Source organism: Urocitellus parryii, chromosome 10 (assembly GCF_045843805.1).
Source record: "Urocitellus parryii isolate mUroPar1 chromosome 10, mUroPar1.hap1, whole genome shotgun sequence".
NCBI classification, from domain to species: domain Eukaryota; kingdom Metazoa; phylum Chordata; class Mammalia; order Rodentia; family Sciuridae; genus Urocitellus; species Urocitellus parryii.
Genome location: NC_135540.1, coordinates 93,466,699 through 93,493,367, shown reverse-complemented (window position 1 = coordinate 93,493,367; position 26,669 = coordinate 93,466,699). Strand labels below are relative to the sequence as shown.

Genomic DNA, 26,669 nt, shown 5'->3' with positions numbered 1-26,669 from the left:
GGAGATTACAAAGTCAGCTCCTCATACAGATGCACTTGGACTTGAGGAGAGCTGCTATAATAGGTGCTTTGCAGCGCCCTGCCCTTGAGGACTTCACATTGTTTTTGCTGTAAAAGAAGACAAACAAGTGACAAAAGAAGGATTAAAAGAAAAACTATACACAGATTTGCAACTTAAAAATTATTTTTTAATTCTTGACAAATTTTGTGTCTAAATTTGATGAGGGAAAATTCATCAGTTTATCAGATAATAAATAATGACTTAAATAGTTTCTCCAGTGTTCAGTTTCTTGATTTATAAATTGAGAGACTCGGTCTCCATGAAATTCTGATATTCCATTTCTTCTCCAAGATCAGATGATTTTATGAAATACACAAACTATCTCATATATAAATAAAAAAATGAATGTATATTATTTGGGCAAACTGCAGACCTAGAATAGTACCTCCTCCAAAATGCAAGTATAATTTATAGAATAAAATAATTTATTTGATAGATCCAGTATATATGTTCTCATATTTACAAAATGTCTGTTTTCTTTTAATTATGAAAAACATATTAAGTTCAATTCTGAACATAATGGTAAAATAAATCAAAATTTAAATTAGTAGTAAAAATAATAGTTTGGCCTTCTTTGTTTTCTTCCTGTCTTCTATGTTAATTAAGTAAGTTAATAAATAAAAAAGAGTGTTTTAGAGATAATAAAATATTGACAAAGACATTTGTATTTTGTTATATAAGAAAATGACCAATGTACCATCAATTAAAAGAAAAACATCTTGAAGCAATAAAGAAGAAGATCCTAAAGTCCCGTTTCATACCTTTCTTTCAGAATCCAGTCTGGGAGGCTATCCACCCATGATAAGAAGTCGCTTGAGTATAGACACCTGGCTTATTGTTTTTATCTCATCCATCATTCCAACTTACTAGTCCAAAAAGATGCCAGATATTTCTAGAGTTAGAGTAAGCCAGTGGTCCATCAGAATCATTCTAAAAGAAGAAGAGGGAAAATGTTGCTTGTCCTGTTAAAGAACTTTCTTGTATCTCTCATTTGACGTTATAAATAGTCCTTGGGAAATGAAAACAATTCTTCCTCTTTGGGTGTAGACTTAAGGAAACTTTGGGTTTATTCAAAATGTAAGACAACTACAAGCCATGTTATTTTGCCTACATATATCAAATGTTGGATTAGACATATCAGAATTTGAATTTAGAGTCCAGAATTGAATACAGAGAAAGAAACTTAGCTACAGTGGACATTTTACTGAGTTTAAGTATCCATGATGAACCCTCAACAGAATGGTGAGTGACATGAGCTCAACTTCATGTTCAACATCATGCTCAACTTCCTATCACATCTCTGGAGAAGGAGGCACTATTGTAGGTCTGCAGTTTGCCCAGAAAACAGAACTAGTTTTATATCACAGATTTATAAGTATTATTTTTTGAGTATACTTTTACACTGAGAACTCCATGAAGGTAGGAATTGTGTTCACCACTTCATCCCCAGCAGTTAGGTTGGTATCTGACACATAAATGGAACTAAAATCTTCTGAAATGGATTGAAATAAGAAACTACCATGTGACAATATTCTCACATAAATTATTTTATGTTGATAAAAACTTTCATTTAATTGGCACTTTGGGAGAAAATGATTGAATAACAGAGCTGGAGGTACCTGACAGGCATTGGCTTCTCCTGACATACAACCAGTGCATAACATCACGTCAGCCATCAGGCCAGATAATGCACATGAGGCATTGCAATCTTTGCTGTCAACAATATTCAAAAAAGCCTTGAAGTTTCACTGGTAGGGCATCTAAAAAAAATAAATGCAATGAATGTTAGGGATTGTGGCCTTTTTGTTGTGATAAAGAACATTTATACATTAAACAAACTTTTTAAGTCACCAAGAGCCAGGCCATTCCCAGTCTACATTAGTCTTGTTCAGATTTAGAATTGGCTACCTCACACTTTAGTCCAATTTTTTCAATTTTCATTACAAGAGATATTTGAGAAATTATGTTGTTATATTGTATGCATGTATATATAACAATGCATCAATATAAACTATAGAAAAAAATAAATTTGTTAAGTTTTAGATTTTTATTAAAGAAATTGAAGATGATAGGATGCTGTGCTTTCTGTCCTGACACTTGAGTTTTCTTTTCCATATATTTGCTGATTGACTAATTGTATGAGGAAGTAATTGATGAATTGTTTAAATAATTATTCCAATGAAACTATTATTTTTTTAAAGAGAGAGTGAGAGAGGAGAGAGAGAGAGAGAATTTTTAATATTTATTTTTTAGTTTTCGGCGGACACAACATCTTTGTTTGTATGTGGTGCTGAGGATCGAACCCAGGCCGCACGCATGCCAGGCGAGCGCGCTACCACTTGAGCCACATCCCCAGCCCCGAAACTATTATTTTTTTTTTAAAAAATTATCATTCATATAAACTATTCCTCATCCTGCAACTACAACATTGTTCTTTTCTGAGAGCTTTATATTTGCTTCAGGAAGATAAAGCCTATGAACATACTTTGTAAAAGAGACTTCTTCAGGCAGCTACACAAGGGCAATACTATCATGAACTTTAGCACTGCTATAATTTTCATGAAAAATAATTCTTTGAATTTTTCATGTCATGTATGGTCTATTTACTACAGTTCCAAAGTTGAGAGTTCAATCCTCAGTCCTCTTATGAATGATGATCTCATGAGTTTAAAACATGATGTTCCCAAACAAACTTTTGTTATAAAGCACTTAAATTATTATCTTAAAAATTTCTCTAACATGGAAATGTTATAAATATTGCAGCACATAAAAACAGTGCTAAACCTGTCAACTTTCTGAAGATCCTCCCAGTGAGGATCACTGGTGTTCTTTCCATGATGATTCAGTTCCATCTGGGTTCTGAGCATTTGCTCTGGGCAAGAATTATATGAGCATCTTCAGTTCCATAAGGGTGCGAGTCTAGAATTAGTCTTATCATTATACACCCTGGGTTCTAAGAACTACAAGGCTGTGGGACCTGTGGACCTAAAAGATTGCAGCTCTTTCTTACTCATTCACCCTATTATGTTCACCTAGTCAATGCATCTTGGTGTCTAATTTACCAGTCCCCCCAGTTTCTTACTGAGACTCTTTCTTAATTCAGGAACTAACATCCTGTTTATTTATTTTCACCTCTTCCTAAAAATATCAGGCACTATTGTTTTAAGGCTTCAATATCTTCATGTTCTGTCTCCCATTCTCAAACTTCCAGTGACTCCACAAGGTCAACAACAGTGCTTCTTAAATTTAATTTCCTTAGAGTCAACTCTGGCTCCACCTCCAGAGATTTATATTTAAAATGTTTTGAGTATCTAGACTTTGCTGTTCATGGTCGTGGACTGCTTTTTAAAAATCACTTCTGAAAGACTAATTCTTTGGAATATACTTTGTAAAGATACTTCTGCAGCAAGTTTCTTATGTTTTGGAGATGTCCACAACCAATGGAAATAAACTTCAAAGAATATTTGCTAATGTTCCCTTTAATAAAATCTTCTTTAGGGCTGGGGCTGTGTGGCTTAGTGGTAGCACACTTGCCCGGCATGTGTGAGGCAATGAGTTCAATTCTCAGAACCACATATAAATAAATAAAATAAAGGTCCATCAACAACTAAAAAAAATTTTTTTGAAATCTTTATTTCAAACTGCTTTCCCCCCCCCCCATCTACAGAATACAACTTGTGTTCTTCTATCCCCACTCACTTTGAAGAAAGCTGTTTTCTTTAAACGAGAAATGCATATTATTCTCATCCACCTACCTTATCAATCAAACATTATATCTTTAGGGTTCAGTTAAATCTTATATCTTCATGCTACTGCCAAATATATTCTCTTTCTTCAAATTTACTTGGCACTATCGATCATACATGTGGTATATATCACACTATGTATGCTGCCTTGTACTTTTAATGTGTGACATTTATATTTCTTCAACTAGTTTGCAAATCCCTAGATGGAAAAACAAATAACCACCTAGTAACTGGAATCAGACATACCTGGATTTGGATTCAATTGCTATTATTTAAGAGCTATATGATTTTGGCCAAGTTAAGTCAACCACCTTTTCTAAGTCTTTGTTTCCTCCTTTAAATATGTTCAATTATACCTTCTTTACAAATTTATTGTTATGATTAAATAAGATGATGTTAGTAAAGCACTTAAGACAGGCCAAAGGAGCTATTTAGAAAATATTAATTAATTCTGTTCAATTTCCCATTCTTTCCTGAATTTATATACTTTCTCTGCCCTTCAATTATATAGGTAATAACAAATTTTGTATGTGATTGTAAATTTTGTAAATCTTGGTGATCCTTCACACATTAGGTTAACCCCTATAGGCTACCCAAAACACCCTGTACCCCCATAGGCTAACCAAAACAGCAGCCTACATTTATTAAAACTTTTAAGCTTATTTAACAAAGCAATAAACTGCAGATAATAACCACTGCAACTGATCAGAGAGCATAGTTGTGTTGGCCTTTCCATCACATGCTGGCCTGCCATGGCCCTTCCCCTTTCAGAGCAATTGTCCCACTCAGAATTTGGTTGCCAGCTGTGACACTATTGGCTAGTTGTCTCCTATAACCTGGAGAAAGGATTTATTTACACAAGAGAAGGTATTTTCAATTATGTTTTATAAGAACTACTACATTAAAACACTCTTTGATGCCCGTCAGTGGTTGTGTAGCATCTCCTGATTGATTTGGGGTCTTTCCTATAATGTGCCATCATTATGGTTCTCTACTCTATCTTAGGTTGGAAGACTCTGACTCATCCTCTTTTCCCATCTCAAACACCATTTAAATCCTTCCTTCCACTCTATTGTTGAAACTCTTCTCTTCCTAAGTAGACTTGAAGGTAGAGTATTTGCTTCATTAATGGCCACATCTTCCATAGCATTGGTAGTGCTGTCTGTAAGGCACCAGGTAGAAAGCAGTGCTCTACAAATATCCGTGAGTTCATGAAGGCATCCATGTATCTATCCTATGGGCAATGAGATACACTGAAGAGAATTTATTTTAATTGCAGAACTGGCTTTGTTTTGTAAAAAATGTATTTGACACTTTCTAGTTTGTATTTTCTTTTCCTAAACTGTCCCTTTTTCCCTTCAATCTTATTTATTTTAATTATTCACATAAGATCCTTCATTCATGATTGCACTCTTTGGAATCAGATCTTATTTCACTCTTTTGTACAAATGTTAAAATTTATAAACCCGTGTTTTTCAAAAGGAATGTCCTATCTGCTACATTGTCATTTTGAAAGTGCACTATAAATCCCACATGGTGTTTTTCAAGATTTTTTTTAGGAAAAAAAAATGCAGAAATACTTGTGAATGTATTGAATTTATAATAAAGTTTCTTAACTTACAGTTGTAGGTGAGGATTCAAGAATAGGCTTGCTGATTTCTGGAAATAAAGAAGAAAAAAACCCAAAACTATAAAATTGATAAATGCCAAAGAATTAACTGCAACCTAATAAAACAAATACAACTTTTTAAGCCCAATTATGCCCCAAATAGGATATTTGATCTAGTTCACTTGTTATTTCTTTCTCTGTCTTATTTATTTATTTATTTTGAAGATAGGGAGGTGGGAGGGAGATACTGGGGATTGAACTCAGAAGCACTTGGTCACTGAGCCACATCCCAAGAGCTCTTTTGTATTTTATTTAGAGACAGGGTCTCATTGAATTTCTTGGCCCATCACTGTTGCTGAGGCTGGCTTTGAACTCATAATTCTCCTTCTTCAGCCTTCCAAGCTGCTGGGATTACAAGTGTGCACCACCACCCACCGTTGATGTCACATGTTATTAACCTCCATAACTTTCATTACATTTTGACCTCTTGCCCCATCTCCACCATGTGCTATCAGGAAAGGGAAACAAGAAACAAAGCTTTCAGGTTTATGATAGTTGTACTGGAGATATAGCTCAGTTGGTAGAGTACTTGACTCACATGTATAAGGCCCGTGTGTGTGTGTGTGTGTGTGTGTGTGTGTGTGTGTATATATATATATATATATATATATATATATATATATATATATATATATAACAGTGGACTGCATTACATTCTTCACATATAGAGCAAAACTTTTCATATCACTGATTGTATACAAAGTATATTCACACCAATTAGTGTCTTCATACCTGTACTTTGGATAATAATGATCATCACATTCCACCATCATTTATAACCCCATGCCCCCACCCTTCCCTTTCAACCCCTCTTCCTATCTAGAGTTCATCTGTTCCTCCCATGCTCCCTCTTCCTATTCCACTATGAATCAGCCTCCTTATATCAAAGAAAACATTTGGCATTTGGTTTTTGGGGATTGGATAACTTCACTTAGCATTGTCTTCTCCAACTCCACCCATTTACCTGCAAATGCCATGATTTTATTCTCTTTTATTGCTGAGTAAATTTCCATTGTGTATATATGCCACACCTTTTTTTATCCATTCATCTATTGAAGGCCATCTAGGTTGGTTCCACAGTTTAACTATTGTGAATTGTGCTGCTACAAACACTGATGTTCCTGTGTCCCTGTGGTATGCTGTTTTTAAGTCCTTTGGATATACACCAAGGAGAGGGATAGCTGGCTCAAATGGTGATTCCATTCCCAATTTTCAAAGGAATCTCCATACTGCTTTCCATATTGGCTGCACCAATTTGCAGTCTCACCAGCAGTGTATGAGTGTACCTTTTTTCCCACATCCTCACCCGCAATTATTGTTGTTTGTCTTTATAATAAATAGCTGCCAATCTGACTGGAGTAAGATGAAATCTTAAAGTGGTTTTGATTTGCATTTGTCCATATGCAACAAAATGAAATTAAACCTCTATCTCTCACCATGCACAAAACTCAACTCAAAATGGATCAAGGACATAGGAATAAACCAGAGACCCTGTGTCTAATAGAAGAAAAAGTAGGCCCTAATCTCCATTATGTGGGCTTAGGTCCCAACTTCCTTAATAAGACTCCTGTGGCGCAAGAATTAAAATCAAGAATTAATAAATGGGATGAACTCAAACTAAAAAGTTTCTTCTGAGCAAAAGAAACAATATGTGAGGTAAATAGAGAGCCTACATCTTGGGAGCAAATCTTTACCCCTCACACATCAAATAGAGCACTAATCTGTAGGGTATATAAAGAACTCAAACAGCTAAGCACCAAAAAATAAATAACCCAATCAATAAATAGGCCTAGGAACTGAACAGACACTTCTCAGAAGATGATATACAATCAATAACAAATATATGAAAAAATGTTTATCATCACTAGCAATTAGACAAATCCTTGTATTTTTTTCATGATGATTATATTTATTCTGAAATACAGAAGGTTATGTATATTTTAAAGTAAAAGAATCACAAATTTCTAAAACTCTTTATTCCTTTTTTTTTTCTAAAAGTTTTTGCTAAATAGTCCAGAAATCTAAGGAACAGAAAAGAAAAGAAAGGAAAAAAAGTAGAAATAAGTAAAATACTGGTAAGTTCAATGGACAAGGAACTGAATTCCAGGATGCCATGTTGTCTGCCAGTATCTGCTATAAAACAGCTTTGATTTCAGTCCTCATGCTTTTTGTGGAAGGAAACTTGACCAGCCCAAATTTATCTTATAATTTTATGCAGAGATACAGCTCAGAGGAATAAAAATCATCACAAGGTGTAACACTATATTTATAATGCTAAGGTCTGCGTTTGGGCTCAGCTATGTCATTTAAAATCTTGTGCATCAAGCAAGTGCCTTGACTTTTATGAACCTCAGTTCACTGCATGTGAAAATAGGAATAGTAGAAAAACTGGTCCTGATTAGTTCAAAGGATTATTGTGAATGTCAAAGGATTATTGTGAATGGATGTCAAAATTCTGTAAACACATAAAGTTATGTGCTTATTTAAGGGCTTATTTTTCTGAAAGGCAAAAATTAATTGGAAAAATCAACTTTTGGGTGTGTACTGTTAATAAAAGGGTTGAAAATAAGACAATGTATATAAACAATCATGCTTGAATATCTACTATTAAAAGAGTCATTTATGGATTATACATTGCTTACCACCCATCAAATCTTAATAACCAACAGCAAACTTGAGCCAAGAAGAAAAAGAATATATATAGTCAGAAATGTATTGACTAAAGAATGTAACAACTCAACAAAAAAACCTACTGTATAAGCTATTTTATTAACAATGAATATTGACATCAAGTTTTGAGCATTTCAGTCTTGCCAAACCACCATAACTGGTGACATTACTATAAGTAGACATTTGATTTTTAAAAATTATCAAATTCTGTGTCAAAGAAAAATAATTATGATGTTGAAATAAAATATAAGTAAATGAATAAAAATTCCTAGAAGAAATTTAAGATTCATGTTTATTGTCAATTTTTTAAACTGAAAAAGATTTAATAGTATAAGTTAAAATTGAAAATAGTCAATATTGACCAACTGCCAGAAAATGAACTAGGAGACTGAAGTTTCTCCCAAGGTTGCTATCACTCCAAGAAAAATAAGGATCATCATCCATAGAGGCCAAGTTCGTTACTGGGAAGACATATTGGGCCTATGAAAGAGGAAAAAATGTTTCAAGTAAGGTGATAGACATTCCAGATCTACCTGGCTGTTTGTCAATTTATATAACACAATTTATAATTTATGCATTACTTCCTTATGTTATGAGGAGGAAGACTCCCAGTGCCAAGCCAGACCAGAGGAGGAAGTCAGGCCCCGGCCCCAGTGCTAGCCCGGAGGAAGCCCATCAACCCTTAAAACCCATCAAAAGGGGGGTGGCTACCAGCAGGGTTCTGCGGCTGATCCAGGTACCCGGTTTCCAACTCCACCACCCTTAGCTGCGATAACTCAAAATATTTCCCACAAGCTTTTGGGGGTTGTAGCTATCAACGCAAAACAACAACTGTACAGGCACCTGGTTTCTACCTCAGAGACTAGAGCAGGGAAGATACAGGTGGAAGCTCATTTCCTTTCACACTGGCTATACCCACCACCCTGAATACAGAGGCTCAAGCTAGGAATAGACAACGTCACCTACTGGAAGCAAGGAAAACAGTGTTCTGAGAGACTTTTTTTTCTCTTTCTTTCTCTCTTTTCTTCTCTCTCTTCCACAACTTCAGCATATGTGAAACCAAGAACTGTGCATGAACAACCGAATTACCAAGGTAATATAATATAGAGGAACTGCATATACCCCACCTTCCCCCCATTTTTTTCTTTATTTCTATCTTACTTTCCTTTTCCTTCTCTTATTTCTCTTTTCTTACTTGTTATTTTTTTCTTTTTTTTTTATTCATATTCTCTTTATCCCACTTTCAATCTCCTAACCTTTGCTATCTATACATAGGGTAACTATCTAAATTCAGATAGGAGGTTGAGTCTATACATTCTTCCATAAATTACCAGTCTATTGGTTAGAGTTCTCCAAAAGTGCTGTTAGTTTAACCTCATACCCTCACTCCTTCCCCTCTAAGTATAACATCCTTCGTCTGAAATTAAGTTTTATATATGCCACCAGATATGGTACGCCTTTTATGAAACTAATGAATATATTCTTAAGTAATAATTAAAAACAATATCTATAGTATTATAATCTAACTATAAATGTATTAATAATGAAAACTTGTGCTTAGATAATGTACTGTTGATATTGGGACTGTTAACATTGTCTTTCTCCGCAAAAGAGGGACTTTGGAGCTATACAAGAACAATACAAATATATAAGGGGGAAAACATTAGCACAACAATCATGAGCAGTATGAAAAGACAAGGAAAGAAAGGACCACAAACAATACAGGTCAATTCAACATTAGATGGGGTAATATCTGCAGCTGATGGAATGTCAGACAAAGAGTTCAGGATATACATGCTTCAGATGATCTGGAGTCTCAAGGAAGACATTATACATCAAATTCAGACAATGGAAAATCACTTTGACAATGAATTACATAAACAAATCCAAGAAGCAAAAGATCAACTCTATAGGGAGATAGAGGATATAAAAAACAAACAGAAATCCTGGAAATGCAGGAAACAATAAACCAAATTAAAAACTCAAATGAGAGTATTACCACAGAGTAGAACACTTAGAAGATAGAACTTCAGACAACGAAGACAAAGTTTTTCAACTTGAAAAGAACATAGACAGCTCAGCGAGAATGTTCAGAAATCATGAGCAGAACATCCAAGAAGTATGGGATAACATCAAGAAACCAAATCTAAGAGTTATTGGGATACAAGAGGGTACAGAGGTTCAAACCAAGGGAATGAGCAATCTATTCAATGAAATAATACTAGAAAACTTCCCAGACTTAAAGAATGAAAAAGAAATCCAAATACTAGAAGCCTACAGGACACGGAATGTACAAAATCATAAGTGATCCACACCAAGACACATAATAATGAAGATGCCAAACATACAGAATAAGGAGAGAATCTAAAAGCCACAAGAGAGGAAGCAGATTACATTTAGGGGTAAACCGATCAGGATAACTGCTGTTCTTTCAACACAGACTCTGAAAGCTAGAAGATCCTGGAACAACATGTTTCAAATGCTGAAAGAAAAAGGGTTCCAACCAAGAATCATGTATCCAGCGAAATTAAGCTTCAGGATTGAAGATGAAATAAAAATCTTCCATGACAAACAAAAGTTAAAAGAATTTGCAGCTAGAAAACCAGCTCTTCAAAACATCCTTGGCAAAACATTACAGGAAGAGGAAATGAAAAATAACAATGAAAACCAACAGCAGGAGGTAGTACAGTAAAGGAAAAACTAAGCATACAGGAAAAACAAATCATGTTAAGTAACAAACATAACCAAATATGGCTGAATATACAAACCATATCTCAATAGTAACCCTAAATGTTAATGGCTTAAATGCACCAATCAAAAGACATAGGCTAGTAGAATGGATTAAAAAAAAAATCCAACAATATGCTGCCTACAGGAGACTCATCTGATAGGAAAAGACATACACAGACTGAAGGTGAATGGTTGGGAAAAATCATATCACTCATACGGACCCCGGAAGCAAGCAGGGGTGTCCATTCTTGTATCAAATAAAATAGACTTCAAGCCAAAGTTAATCAAAAGGGATAAACAAGGACACTACATACTGCTCAAGGGAACCATACACCAACAAGACTTGACGATCATTAATATATATGCCCCAAACAATGGTGCAGCTACATTCATCAAACAAACTCTTCTCAAGTTCAAGAGTCTAATAGACCACAACACAATAATCATGGGAGATTTTAACACACCTCTCTCACCAATGGACAGATCTTCCAAACAAAAGTTGAATAAAGAAACCATAGAGCTCAATAATACAATTAATAACTTAGACTTAATTGATATATACAGAATATACCACCCAACATCAAGCGGATACACTTTCTTCTCAGCAGCACAAAGATCCTTCTCAAAAATAGACCATATATTATGTCACAGGGCAAATCTTAGCAATTACAAAGGAGTTGAGATACTACCATGCATTTTATCTAATCATAATGGAATGAAATTGGAAATCAATAATAAAATGAGAAAGGAAAAATCCTACATCACATGGAGATTAAACAATATGCTACTGAATGAACAAAGGGTTACAGAAGACATCAAAGAGGAAATTAAAAAATTCTTAGAGGTAAACAAAAACTCAGACACAACATATCGAAATCTCTGGGACACTATGAAAGCAGTACTAAGAGGAAAATTCATTTCATGGAGTTCATTCCTTAAAAGAAAGAAAAGCCAACAAATAAATGACCTCACACTACACCTCGAAGCCTTAGAAAAAGAAGAACAAATCAGCAGCAAATATAGTAGAAGGCAAGAAATAATTAAAATTAGAGCTGAAATCAATGAAATCGAAACAAAAGAAACAATAGAAAAAATTGACAAGACTAAAAGTTGGTTCTTTGAAAAAATAAATAAGATTGATAGACCACTAGCCACGCTAACAAAGAGAAGAAGAGAGAGGACCCAGATTACTAGCTTACGGGATGAAAAAGGCAACATCACAACAGACAATTCAGAAATACAGAAGATAATTGGAAATTATTTTGAAACCCTATACTCTAATAAAATAGAAGATAGTGAAGGCATCGATAAATTCCTTAAGACATATGAACCACCCAGATTGAGTCAGGAAGATATACACAACCTAAACAGACCAATATCAAGTGAGGAAATAGAAGAAGCCATCAAAAGACTACCAACCAAGAAAAGTCCAGGACCGGATGGATATACAGCAGAGTTTTACAAGAACTTTAAAGAAGAACTAATACCAATACTCCACAATCTATTTCAGGAGATAGAAAAAGAGAGAGAACTTCCAAATTCATTCTATGAGGCCAATATCACCCTGATCCCCAAACCAGATAAAGACACCTCAAAGAAAGAAAACTACAGACCAATATCCCTAATGAATTTAGATGCAAAAATCCTCAATAAAATTCTGGCAAATCGTATACAAAAACATATCTAAAAGATCGTGCACCATGATCAAGTAGGATTCATCCCTGGATACAAGGCTGGTTCAATATACAGAAATCAATAAACGTTATTCACCACATCAATAGACTTAAAGATAAGAACCATATGATCATCTCGATAGATGCAGAAAAAGCATTTGACAAAGTACAGCATCCCTTTATGTTCAAAACATTAGAAAAACTAGGGATAACAGGAACTTACCCCAACATTGTAAAAGCTATATATGCTAAGCCTCAGGCTAGCATCATTCTAAATGGAGAAAAATTGAAGGCATTCCCTCTAAAATCTGGAACAAGACAGGGATGCCCTCTCTCACCACTTCTGTTCAACATAGTTCTCGAAATACTGGCCAGAGCAATTAGACAGACAAAAGAAATTAAAGGCATTAAGATAGGAAAAGAAGAACTTAAATTATCACTATTTGCAGATGATATGATCCTATACCTAGAAGACACAAAAGGGTCTACAAAGAAACTACTAGAGCTAATAAATGAATTCAGCAAAATGGAAGGATATAAAATCAACACGCATAAATCAAAGGCATTCCTGTATATCAGCGACAAATCTTCTGAACTGGAAATGAGGAAAACCACCCCATTCACAATATCCTCAAAAAAATAAAATGCTGGGGAATCAACCTAACAAAAGAGGTGAAAGATTTATACAATGAAAACTACAGAACCCTAAAGAGAGAAATAGAAGAAGATCTTAGAAGATGGAAAAATATACCCTGTTCATGGATAGGCAGAACTAACATCATCAAAATGGTGATATTACCAAAAGTTCTCTATAGGTTCAATGCAATGCCAATCAAAATCCCAACAGCATTTCTTATAGAAATAGATAAAGCAATCATGAAATTCATATGGAAAAATAAAAGATCCAGAATAGCAAAAGCAATTCTAAGCAGGAAGTGTGAATCAAGAGGTGTAGTGATACCAGATTTCAAACTGTACTACAGAGCAATAGTAACAAAAACAGCATGGTACTGGTACCAAAACAGGTGGGTGGACCAATGGTATAGAATAGAGGACACAGAAACCAATCCACAAAATTACAACTATCTTATATTCAATAAAGGGGCTAAAAGCATGCAATGGAGGAAGGATAGCATCTTCAACAAATGGTGCTGGGAAAACTGGAAATCCATATGCAACAAAATGAAACTGAATCCCCTTCTCTCGCCATGCACAAAAGTTAACTCAAAATGGATCAAGGACCTTGATATCAAATCAGAGACTATGCCTCTGATAGAAGAAAAGGTTGTCTCCGAACTACATATTGTGGGGTTGGGCTCCAAATTCCTTAATAGGACACCCATAGCACAAGAGTCAACAAATGGGACTTACTTAAACTAAAAAGCTTTTTCTCAGCAAGAGAAACAATAAGAGAGGTAAACAGGGAGCCTACATCATGGCAACAAATTTTTACTCCTCACACTTCAGATAGAGCCCTAATATCCAGAGTATACAAAGAACTCAAAAAATTAAACAATAAGAAAACAAATAACCCAATCAACAAATGGGCCAAAGACCTGAACAGACACTTCTCAGAGGAGGACATACAATCAATCAACAAGTACATGAAAAAATGCTCACCATCTCTAGCAGTCAGAGAAATGCAAATCAAAACCACCCTAAGATACCATCTCACTCCAGTAAGATTGGCAGCCATTCTGAAGTCAAACAACAAGTGCTGGCGAGGATGTGGGGAAAAGGGTACTCTTGTACATTGCTGGTGGGACTGCCAATTGGTGTGGCCATTTTGGAAAGCAGTATGGAGATTCCTGGGAAAGCTGGGAATGGAACCACCATTTGACCCAGCTATTGCCCTTCTCAGACTATTCCCTGAAGACCTTAAAAGAGCGTACTACAGGGATACTGCCCTATCGATGTTCATAGCAGCACAATTCACAATAGCTAGACTGTGGAACCAACCAAGATGCACTTCAATAGATGAATGGATAAAAAAAATGTGGCATTTATACACAATGGTGTACTACACAGCACTAAAAAAATGACAAAATCATGGAATTTGCAGGGAAATGGATGGTATTAGAGCAGATTATGCTAAGTGAAGGTAGCCAATCCCTAAAAAATAAATGCCAAATGTCTTCTTTGATATAATGAGAGCAACTAAGAACAGAGCAGGGAGGAAGAGCAGGAGGAAAAGATTAACATTAAACAGAGACATGAGGTGGGAGGGAAAGGGAGAGAGAAGGGAAATTGCATGGAAATGGAAGGAGACCCTCAATGTTATATAAAATTACATATAACAGGTTGTGAGGGGAATGGGGGAAAAAAGGAGAGAAATAAATTACAGTAGATGGGATAGAGAGAGAAGATGGGAGGGGAAGGGAGGGGGGATAGTAGAGGATAGGAAAGGTAGAAGAATACAACAGTTACTAATATGGCATTATGTAAAAATGTGGATGTGTAACCGATGTGATTCTGCAATCTTTGTAATGTTTTGAACAACCAATAAAATAAAATTTAAAAAATAATTATATTTTAAACAAAACACTATAAAGTATTCATTGGGGACACCTGATGCAAGTGATATTTGGAAGGAGGGATAATGTAATTATTATCTCCCCTTTTCAAACTGGATTACTGTTTTGTTTTTCCTAAAAACAGAAGACACAGTTCAAAAGTCAAGGCTAGTTGTTCTTGAAATCATAGGGTCTTGTTACTTAATGTGTAACCACTGGTGTTGTTGCCAATGCCCACCAACCAGCAGCCTCTCTGCTGTCTGGGAGCTGGTTAGAAAGGCAGTCTCAGGCCCCCTCCTAGATCCCCATCCCCTATTTCAACAAGATTCCCCAAGGGATTCCTTCTACATAACAGAGAAGCACTGTTTTGGCTTTCAAGTTCCCCGAATGGAAGAGTTTTAGGATAGGAAAAAATCTTAACATTGAAAACTTGTGAATCTTACATGTCAAATTCTATCAGAGTAAAAACAATAATGACAAATCCTTTATGTAAAGTGTATGTACTGCTGGGAGTGATATTCAGTATAAGGACTAGGGCAATACAGGTGGGGACCAAGCAACACTGATATCTAAGGGGCACTAGTGCAGTCCCATGGGCCCCTCTGTGCCAAGAGGTGATCTTTTAGTGGCTGGTTGGTTGGGAAAGTATTCGGGGGCAATGTCCAGAGAAGGGCTGGGGGGAGGAGTAATAGTAGGATAAGGAGTCTTAGGTGGTGTGGATGTTTACCCACTAGAATGGAAGTACTTCAATATTTTAACCACCTACAGCTGTGCTAATATGTATCAGATAAAGATCAGAATGGTTAAAGTTCAAGGTGCTGATCTACTTATTTCCCAAAGTTGCTGATGCAAAGGAATTTGAGTCCAGTGGAAAAGAAATATTACTTTAAAAATGTTTAGCATACATGTTTCACCTAATGCCTTGAATAGTATGAGAGAGTTAACCTACCTCAACAAGCAAATTTCTCTCAGTGCTATTTTCTTAACAACAGGATCATCTTCAGATTCCACGAATTTTTTTAATAGCTACTACTTGTCCAGAGGATTTGTTTCTGCACTTGAACACAACTCCATAAGACCCTTCTCCAATCTTAGCTAATTTTTCATACTTTTCCACTATAGTCAAGGTCACTTATATTATTATATTGATGGAACTGCAGTAAAATGTTGCACCTGGAAAATAAGATTGACTAACCTTAATCAGGTTGTAAAGGACAACATTCCTGCAGTTAAAAAAACAATTTTCCTGGCATGCCGAAGATTTTCATTGATTAATTTAAACCCGTTTAAAAATACTTGGATGTCATTTGTACATGTGCTGCTAAAGAGAGACCTGGATGCTGTTTTGTTAGTTTGGTCCTGTGTAGTTCTTGCAGCTATCACAAATATTTCGTGAATTATTTCTGATAATGGGTCAGTTAAATTACACAAATTTGTGGGAAGGAAACTTGTCCAGCCTATTGTTTTCATTGTCTTCAAGTAAATGATTAAAATATAATGCTGTAAAATCCAGCTTTAGGAACATTTCATACTCCAAACTGGTGTTTACTTTCTCCTTCCTAACTTACAGGAATGCCTCAATGACTAGGAAGACTTAGGTGACTAGACACGGTACAAAGTGCTAGACTCCCACCTGGTGGAGAGAATGAAAGAGACAATGTGGGCTGCTAACAAAGCAGCTTTAAAAAATAACAAAATCTTTCCAGGACATCCATCATTTATTGCTCTCAGCTTTTATATGAATGGGGAACTAATCCTTAGTCCCCCCCAAAAATAATGATATTGTACAAAAAAAGGAGGTAGACGGATTCTTTGAGTGCTTTCATATTCATAGTGATTTCTAGAGAAACACTGTGTTTAACAATTTTTCTATCCTGCATCATCCATTTTTGATTATGTTTGTAACTGAATTAAACATTAAATGACAAATAAATCCAGTATCATTAAATAAATAAGCCCCAAAATGAAAAATATAAAAAGTTTAATGAATCTGAAAAATCTCACCCCTTTATCCTGCCAAATCTTGTTAATATAATCTAATAATAATTATTATAATAGCACTGAAAAAGCATTGTTCTGTCTACATATAATCTGCACAAACATTCTACAAAGTGAGTGTTATTTTATCCACTTATGCAGATGAGAAAACTGAAGCACAGGAAGCTAATGTAAAATTAGAGCCCAGCCAATCAGGTTTCAAAGATCACAATTTGAATCACAACTTACACTGTCTCTCAGTTCCTTCACAAAAATGCACAATTTGAAGAACCATTTTTATCTAGGTCTTGGTATTAATATCATATAAAAGAAGTAAACACCTGTAAAATTTCTGTTTCAAATGAATGTATATTTTTAAAAATTCACTCATATTGTCTTTTCCATCCATAGATTATCTCAATCATCTACTCTCATTTGCTACCATGAAAATATACAGTAGGGAAAAGTGTTTGGGCAAATGATTACTAACATACTATTTTACAATTTTTTAAAAAGTATATTCTATTCCCTCTGAAAGGAGAAAATTCAGGCGAACACACTCATAAGAAATACATGGTATGAGAAAAAGATTAACATTAAACAGGGACGAGAGGTGGGAGGGAAAGGGAGAGAGAAGGGAAATTGCATGAAAATGGAAGGAGACTCTCATTGTTATACAGAATTACATATAAGAGGATGTGAGGGGAAGGGGAAAAAAAACAAGGGAGAGAAATGAATTACAGTAGATGGGGTAGAGAGAGAAGATGGGAGGGAAAGGGAGGGGGGATAGTAGAGGATAGGAAAGGTAGCAGAATAAAACAGTCACTAGTATGGCAATATGTAAAAACGTGGATGTGTAACTGATGTGATTCTGCAATCTGTATACGGGGTAAAAATGGGAGTTCATAACCCACTTGAATCAAATGTATGAAATATGATATGTCAAGAGCTTTGTAATGTTTTGAACAACCAATAAAAAAATAAAAAAGAAGAAAAAAAACAAATTATGCTTGAGCATGTGAATGCTGGAGGTACATCAGTGAGCAAAGCAGACATGGTGACCTGACCTCATACTGCTGTGGAGAAATTGACTTCCCTTTTTTAAAAATATAAAGCAGGTTACAAAACAGGTGTGGTGTTAATATATTTTGTAAACTATAGCTATATAATGTCAATGAACAAGTTAAGTGTTTTTTTTTTTACAATTTTAAAGATATTTTTATTGTTCCATTACGGGTATGCATAGTCGTGAGATTCACTGCAACATATTCATACATAATTAGTTTCATTTTGTTTATTTATTTATCTATCTATTTATTTATTTATTACAATTCACAATAGCTAAACTGTGGAGCCAACCTAGATGCCCTTCAGTGGACTAATGGATTAAAAAAATGTGGCATATATACACAATAAAATTTTACTCAGCAATAAAAGAGAATAAAATCATGGTGTTTGCAGGTAAATGGATGGAGTTGGAAAAGATAATGCTAAGTGAAGTTAGCCAATACCCAAAAAAACAAATGCCCAATGTTTTCTCTGATATACGGAGGCTGACTCATAGTTGGGTAGGGAAGGGGAGAATGGGAGGAATAGATGAATTCTAGGGTGGGAGGGAATGGGAGGGGGCAGGGGATTAGCAAGGATGGTGGAATGTGATGGACATCAGTATCTAAAGTACATGTATGAGGACACGAATTGGGTATCAACATACTTCATATACAAACAGAGATATAAAAAATTGTGCTATATATGTGTAATAACAATTGTAATGCAAAAAAACCCCAAAGTACATGTATTAAGACATGAATTGGCGTGAACATACTTTATATAAAAAGATATGAAAAATTGTGCTCTGTATGTGTAATAAGAATTGTAATACATTCTGCTGTCATATATTTTAAAAAATAAAATCAATTAAATAAAAAAATGGACAAATAAAGATTTAAAGACCAATTGAATACATATTATAGATTTATAGATTGACAAACAGCCAGGTAGACCATTTATAGATTTAATTATTGTGGAAGAAAACAATGAAGTCAACTTTAGTAATGTCTGTGTTACAAAATTAGGGATAAAATTTTTCTCTGCTAGATTTTCTTTTTTCTACAACACCTGTGGGTTATTTGTGTGACATAAATTGACAGATAAGTTAATTGTTTTATTACCAAACCCAATCAATTAGATGAAAAAGAATCAGAGAATGTAGTGGCTTGGCATCATACAGATAGAGCAGATTAGATTTTGTGGTCACACTAATCTGTGAAGTCTGGACATGAGTTATTCTTCAGATCTTGAAAGACATGATGTCATGTAATTATATGATGTCATGTAATTGCTCATTTGGAGGAAGGGCTGAAACACAAATCATGATTTCAAATTTCAAAACAGCCTTAACTGTTTCCTCAATCTCTGTACTCTTCATTACTCTAAATAAAACTGCAAAACAGAAGACATATTTGGCAGATTACATATTCCTTATGAATATGTCAAGGTTGTGTGTGTGTGTTTGTGTGTGTGTGTGTGTGTGTGTGTGTGTGTATTTCTGATTTCTTCTAGGAACAATTGACTTTTAGGTAGATATAGTTTTGCTTTGTTTCAGTTTTGTTTTGTTTTGTTTAGTTTTTTAATGTTATATTACACCACAACTGTGGATCTCCACCTAGTTTTATTTCCTCTTCACTGTTTTCTCTGCTTAATCCTACTTCTTCCTCTTTGTCCCTTTTGATGACTTGTTAGTGTTTCCCAGAACCAACATTATTTGTCAAAGTTCTTCAAAGATACTCCCTGTTTAGGCGCATCCCATGTATGCTTTCATACAGGAATTCTGTTTAATCTCATCCTTGGAGAAAAAAAGGCTATTCAGTATGTTTCTTCAATAATATTAATAATTTGATTAATGTTTGATAACATGTTTTTTTCTAATGACTATAATAAGTGCACTGTGAGAGTCTGGTCTCAAATTTCTTTGACCCAGTTACCGGAGTCCAGTAACCTACTGTTTCTGAGATGTGTGTATTAGTCTGAGGGACTCAAATATGTAGGCTAAAAAGTGATTCTAAGGCAGTGAAATAGTTTCTACATAATAGTCACTACTTGAAAGTCACATTTGAATCTTCTGAAAAATAATAAAGAACACACATTGTTTACTAATGTATAATGGCATTCATATTTTTTAAATTACTTCTAAGAAACATTTTAATATTATAAATTTTGATTTCAGTTACTTTTTTAGAGAACAAAAATAGTGCGTGCTTTGGATGGGTTATAAAAGAAATGTTCTGCCTCATTTCCTCAATGTTTCAAGTGAATTATATATTACTATTCCTTCCCAGTAAGCAAAATATTGCTAAACTCTGATTTTTTTTAAATAGAGGTCATTGAAATGACTTTTTGTAAAGTATTAATTTTAATATAACTTATTGACAACATTCTGATGCAAATGAAATTCCATTTAATTATGTTCAATATTTGTATTTTTTTTAAATTACCAGAGAGAATAATCATCCTTTCATATACTTGGGAGAACTTTGGATTTCTACTTTGAAGAACCCTATTTCATAAAAACTAGTCTTTATTTCTATTACGTAATTAGTCTTTTTTCCTTAGAGATATATATGAATGCCATATATAAATTTGTATATATATACATATATATATGAAATATTCATCAATTATGGTTCATTGTTTTGTTAACTATCTATTACCTATATACAGCTTGACATTTCATTGTTTTAAAAGATCTTTTCATCCACCAGGGACTTTTTTATTCTTAATAGTAAAATTGTATATATAAATATCAACCATAAAATGTTAAGAAATCTTTCTTACTTTGATTTCTTCAAAGTATTTTTCTGTATTTTCATCTAAATTTTAAGGTTTTAGGTTTTAAGGTTCAGATATTTTAAAACTTTAAGAATTATTGTGCTGATATAAAATGATATTATAATTTTATGTTTTTAATTTTTAAATTATTTTTCTAATAGCTGATTTTTCTAGACATTTTATGAGAGATCATACTTTCTCCACTAATATCATGTCTCATGTCATAAACAAAGCAATCTCCATGTTTCTTATCTCTTTATTCGGTTCTGTTGGTCTATTTATCTCTTCTTCTATTGATGCTAAATACTTTTAACTGCTGTAGATTAAGAGTTAGCAAGTGTTTTTTGTAAAGAGATAAACAATAAAGTCTGAGGCTTAGCCAGCCATATGGTCTACATTGTAACTACTCAATTTGTCTATTGCAGCACAAAGACATCTACAAACAATAAGTAAAAGGTATATAAACACAACTGTTTTCAAGTAAATATTTATTTATTTTATATAAGCCAGATAGGGCCCATGGTTGTCTGACTCCTGCTTTATATCACAATGTCATGATTTCATATCTTTATCTTGTTAATTGTTTATCAGCATGATTTATCAGTCCATTTATTCCTGTCCTATATTAAATATTTAAACTTTTGTCATTTTAATCATAGATCAGTATACAACACACATTTTTTTCATTTGTTATTGTTAAGACTTTTACAGTCATTAATAATATTTGTTTCTATTTAGTTTTCTATATGATTATTGCTAGTGTGTAGGAATATTATTGAACATAGACGGCAAACTTGTTGAAGCTTTTATTTATGTTAGTATTTATCTTTAGATTCTTTTAAATTTTTCATATAGACTTGTATTTTGTCTGTCAAAATTAGAGTATCATATCTTCTTTTTCAAATATTACATCTCTTTTTTCCTCTTATTATTACTGCCTGACTAAACCTTGCAGAATGGAATTGAATATTGGTGACATTAGTGGGAATGTCTATCTTGTTCCTAACCTCACTGGAAATGATTCTAAAATTTACAATAAAATGTATTTTCTTTCAAGGTAGCTTTCATATGGTAACAAAATAATATAATCTTCCTTTTTTTGGTTAAAAAATATAAAACATGTAAGCCTCTCTTTTAATAAGAAAATCACTTTAATTACAATAAAAAGATGAAGGAAATCCAATTAGAATAAAGTATTTTGTTACTATATTCAGTTCTGTGTTATAAACTATGCGTCTTTGTGCTGAGAGAAGTAAAAACTACAGAATATTCATTTAACACAGAGAACCTGCCTCTCAAATGATCAAGTTGAGATGAATTATCAACGTATTAACAAACTTATATCGTTTTGATCACTCTTTTAAATGTAAAAAAATGGTTTTGTTATTGAAATTGTCATTAGAATTTGAATTCATCATTTTTAATTTCTACATGTGTATTAAAACAAAAACTTAGTCTTTTTTGAGATAATTTCAGAGTTTAAGAAAAAAAATAGGCTTCCTCCCAGCCCATATACAAAGAGTTAGTTAAAAAAATACTAGTTCACATTATGTCTGTTATTTTTCATATAAAAATATGATCAAGCCAGGCACAATGGTGCCCTCTTGTAATTCAAGTGGTTCAGGACACTGAGGCAGGAGGATCACAAATAGGAGGCCAGTCTCAGAAACTGACCAAGTCCCTAAGCAACTTAGCAAGACTCTGTCTCAAAACGAAAAATAAACAAGGCTGGGAATGTGGTCCAGTGGTTAAGCACCCCTGGGTTAAATCTAAAGTACAAAACAATAACAACAACAACAACAACAAAACAAAACCCCACAATTATTTTTATTTTGTATTGAAAAATCTATGAAAATCCAGAATTTCTTTTATTTTTGAAAGAACAATTCACTTTATTTTTGCAAAATTTAAATAAAATTAAGGGAAGTTTTGATAACCTCTAATTCTCTGAATATTTCCAGCCTATTATCACATCCAACTATACTAGAGTATCTGGGACGCAAGAAGTTGTATATTTTATCATATCCTACCTTTTCTACAAGTTTTTTAATGTTTTATTACATTTTATGTTCACCTACTTTCATATTTCTTTGTTGTTATTATTTTACATAAAGTGTAACATGAGGAATAATTTAACAATCAGTATCTTGATTTTCCTTTGTATATTACTTTTTTATGACTACTCCTAGGTACTTCTACTGTAAATGAATATTATACCATTTCACGATTGCTTCCCCGGCCCCTCACTTTTCAGCCTTGCTATAGTCTAATTCCTAATGCCAATATAACTGTGGCTTTCTGTTTGAGTTCTAGCTGCCAATGTCACTGGCCTGGTCAGTGCCCTCTGGCAAAAGGCCATGTGAACGTGAATTTCATCCAGTGCAGTTTCTTCCTTTCATGGATTCACTTTCATTCAGGTTCTGCTTGGTTTTGGTCACTCTCCACTGCCTTCAGGCCGTTGGTTTTTATATTTAGGAATGCATATCCTAAATTGAGAATGCTTGGGATTTGCTGCCCCTTAAATGCCTGCCTATATGAATATGTGTAGGCTCCCCATACAAAATCCCCATGTTTCCATCCTTTGAGGCAGTATTGCCTTTCAGACAACTCCAGGGCTCTCCGTACTCAATGTTGGTAATAACTTCTCTATTCTTTTATCTTCTGGTCATGCTTAGTAGCTTCACATTCACCAAGAAGAGAATCTATTGCATTTGGTTAGGATGCCATCTTAAAGACCACTTTCTCAGGGAGACCTTCCCTGCTATTTAAAATGAGGTTACATTTCCCACTTAGAGACTCTCTTTGCTCAATACTCCTCAATTATGACTTCAATCATAATTTTATTTCTATTTTGTACTTTTTGCTATGATTCGAATATATCACCCAAAACTCATGTTTTGGAAACCTAATTCTCAAATTTATATGTTAATAATATTTGTAGGTGTGTTCTTTGAAAAGTAATTGGGGTCAGATAAAGTCATGAGGTGGAGCCCCATGATGGCACTAATTGCTTTATAAGAAAAGGAAATAGGCCTGAGCCAACACACTTGCTGTGTCTTGTCCTGAGATACCTTCCGCCAGGTTATGATGTTGCAGGAAGGCCAGTGCCAGATGCTGGTACCATTCTCTTGAATTTCTCAGACTCCAGATCCATGAATGAAATAAACCTCTACTTTTTAGAAATTGCCTGTTCTCTGGTATTCAGTTATAGCAATAGGTAATGGGATAAGACACTCGATTACTTGAATATCTCCCCTGCTAAACTGCAAGCAGGGGAGAGAGATATCCATCTTATTGTTCCTTTCTTTAAAGCCAGTAGGTTAGAGCCATGCTCCTAGTATCTGTTTGATCATTATATATTGTATGAATGATGAGATTTCACTTTCTTTTCTTTTAATCATTTAAGTTTTTTAGTATTTTTAAATTAAATTTTTTCTTTCTACTTTCTAATAATCAATCTAACACACACAATAAGTGATAGGTACTTCTGAAAGAGTAAAAGAAACTGAAGTTAAAATGTAAAGGACCAACCAGGTATTATAAAGTTTCTAAGCTGCAAAGCCTGAGTTAAAATGTAAAGGACCAGGTATTGTTAAGTTTCTAAGCTACACTCAAAGCCTGAAATTCCAGTAGCTGTTAAGACAATTCCCGGGACTGCCCATTAGATATGTGTAGGAATCCCCCCTGACCACTTAGTTGCTTAACAACTTGGACCCAGTGCAGCTCAGCACGTAGGCACCTCAGGGCCTAAACCAAACAGTTTGAATGTATACCCCGCTTTAGGACTTACCTATCACCCCCACCCGACCTGTTCCGCCAATGAATGTACTAATCATGTTTGAGAGTTGTTGCTCGATTTTCCCGCGCCTCATGATGATTTTCTCCGATGTATGCAAAGCCCCCGCCCTCCCCAAAAAGTGTACTTAAGCACTGCTTAACCCTTGCTCAGGGCTCTGGGCCGCTCTCCCTTCTTGAGTGAGCACGGAGCCCCAGCGCGCTGGATCTTCAATAAACCCCTTTTGCTGTTGCATGAGATGGTCTCTTGGTGGTCTCTTCCTCCTTCGTTCGCCGGTCCCTTACACTTCCTATATATTCCCTCCAAATTCAACTTTATAAGCTATATAACTTAAGACATTAATAGGCCAATTTATTATTATTTAAGTTATTTTTAAGTCTATATTGATGGAATATTTGAATTACTAAACTGTGATCATCTTTTCATGTATCCACAGAGGTGATACTTTATAGAGAAGATATGAGAGATGGCAGTTCTAGTTATGGCAATAAGTTTTGATAAAATCTCCTCAAGTTTATCTTTTTTTAAAACATTTTTAGTTGTAGATGGACACTAATCCTTCCTTCCTTCCTTCCTTCCTTTATGGTGCTGAGAATCAAACCCAGTGCCTCACACATGCTAGGCAAGCCCTCTACCACAACCCAAGCCCTCAAGTTGAACTTTAATAAATATGTGCAATTGAGTTCTCTAATACAGAAGTGAGATAATGAGGAATATGAAGTATTTTTCACATTTGCCCCCCCCAATATGTTCATTTACAATAAAGTATTAAAGAAAAATTATCATAAGAGATGTCTTACCCATTCTCTTATTTCATTATGGAAGAAAAAAACAATGACCAGAGATAAATCAATTTTAAAACAACTTTTAGAATAGGATGCATTTCTCTACTAATTACCTTTTAAAAAGCAGATTTGACTGTCTGCCTATCTATTTCTCTCTATATTAGGTAGTCCAGAAGTATTTGAAATATCAGAACTTTTTTGAGAAAGGATGCTTTTTAATTCTCTAGTCATCAGAGAAGGTGGCTTATAATATTTCATTCTGGAGAATTAATTATAATTTTTTTCAATGACCTACATCTGATCATTTTTTAATTTTAATTGTGACTTTCATCAATAATTTCTAGCTGAATTATATTTTTTTAAACACACAATCTTTTTTAATACTGGGGATTAAACACAGGGGCATTTTGCCACTGAGCTACATACCCAGCCATATATATGTGTGTGTATATATATATATATATATATATATATATATATATATATATATAGTGACAGGGTCACACAATCTGAGAATTGAGAACATAGTCAGTGTTATGATGTGCTGCTCAGATCTTCAGAATCAAAGCGGCCATTCCCCTAGCTACCAAGATTTTTGCCTGATGGTGGCTCAAAGGAATTGTGCTCAATCAAAAGAAGCAGGCTTCACTTTCTTAATTATTTTCTTTGCTGTGCAGAGCTTTTTAATTTGATTACATGCCACTTACTGATTCTTGTTTTATTTCTTGAGCTTTAGGTGTCCTGTTGAGGAAGTCAGTACCTATACCAATATGGAGTGTTGACTCTGTGTTTTCTTCTAGCAGTTGCAAGTTTTGTGGTCTGTTTCCTAAGTCTTTGTACCATTTAGATTTGACTTTTGTGAAGGGTGAAAGGTAGGGATCTAATTTTTATCTTCTACATATAGTTAACCAATTTTCCCAGCACTATTTGTTAAAAAGCCTGTCTTTTCTCCAACATGTATTTTTGGCACTTTTGTCAATATCAGATGGCTCTACATATGTGGGTTTGTTTCTGTGCATTCTATTCTATTCCATTGGTCTTCATGTCTTCATTGATGCCAATACCATGCTGTTTTTGTTACAATAGTGCCAAAGTATAATTTGAGATCAGGTTTTGTGATGCTTCCAGCTTCACTTTTCTTACTCAGAATTGTTTTGGGTTTTTTGTCTTATTTTTTATTTTATTTTTTTTTAGTTCTGTGAAGAATGTCATTGGTATTTTA

General features: G+C 34.3%; 1 pseudogene; it reads right to left on the bottom strand.

The window, feature by feature from the left end:
- Positions 1 to 828: 828 nt before the first annotated feature.
- On the bottom strand, positions 829 to 24,702 carry LOC113196065 (transmembrane protease serine 11B-like; annotated as a pseudogene).
- Between the last annotated feature and the right edge of the window lie 1,967 nt (positions 24,703 to 26,669).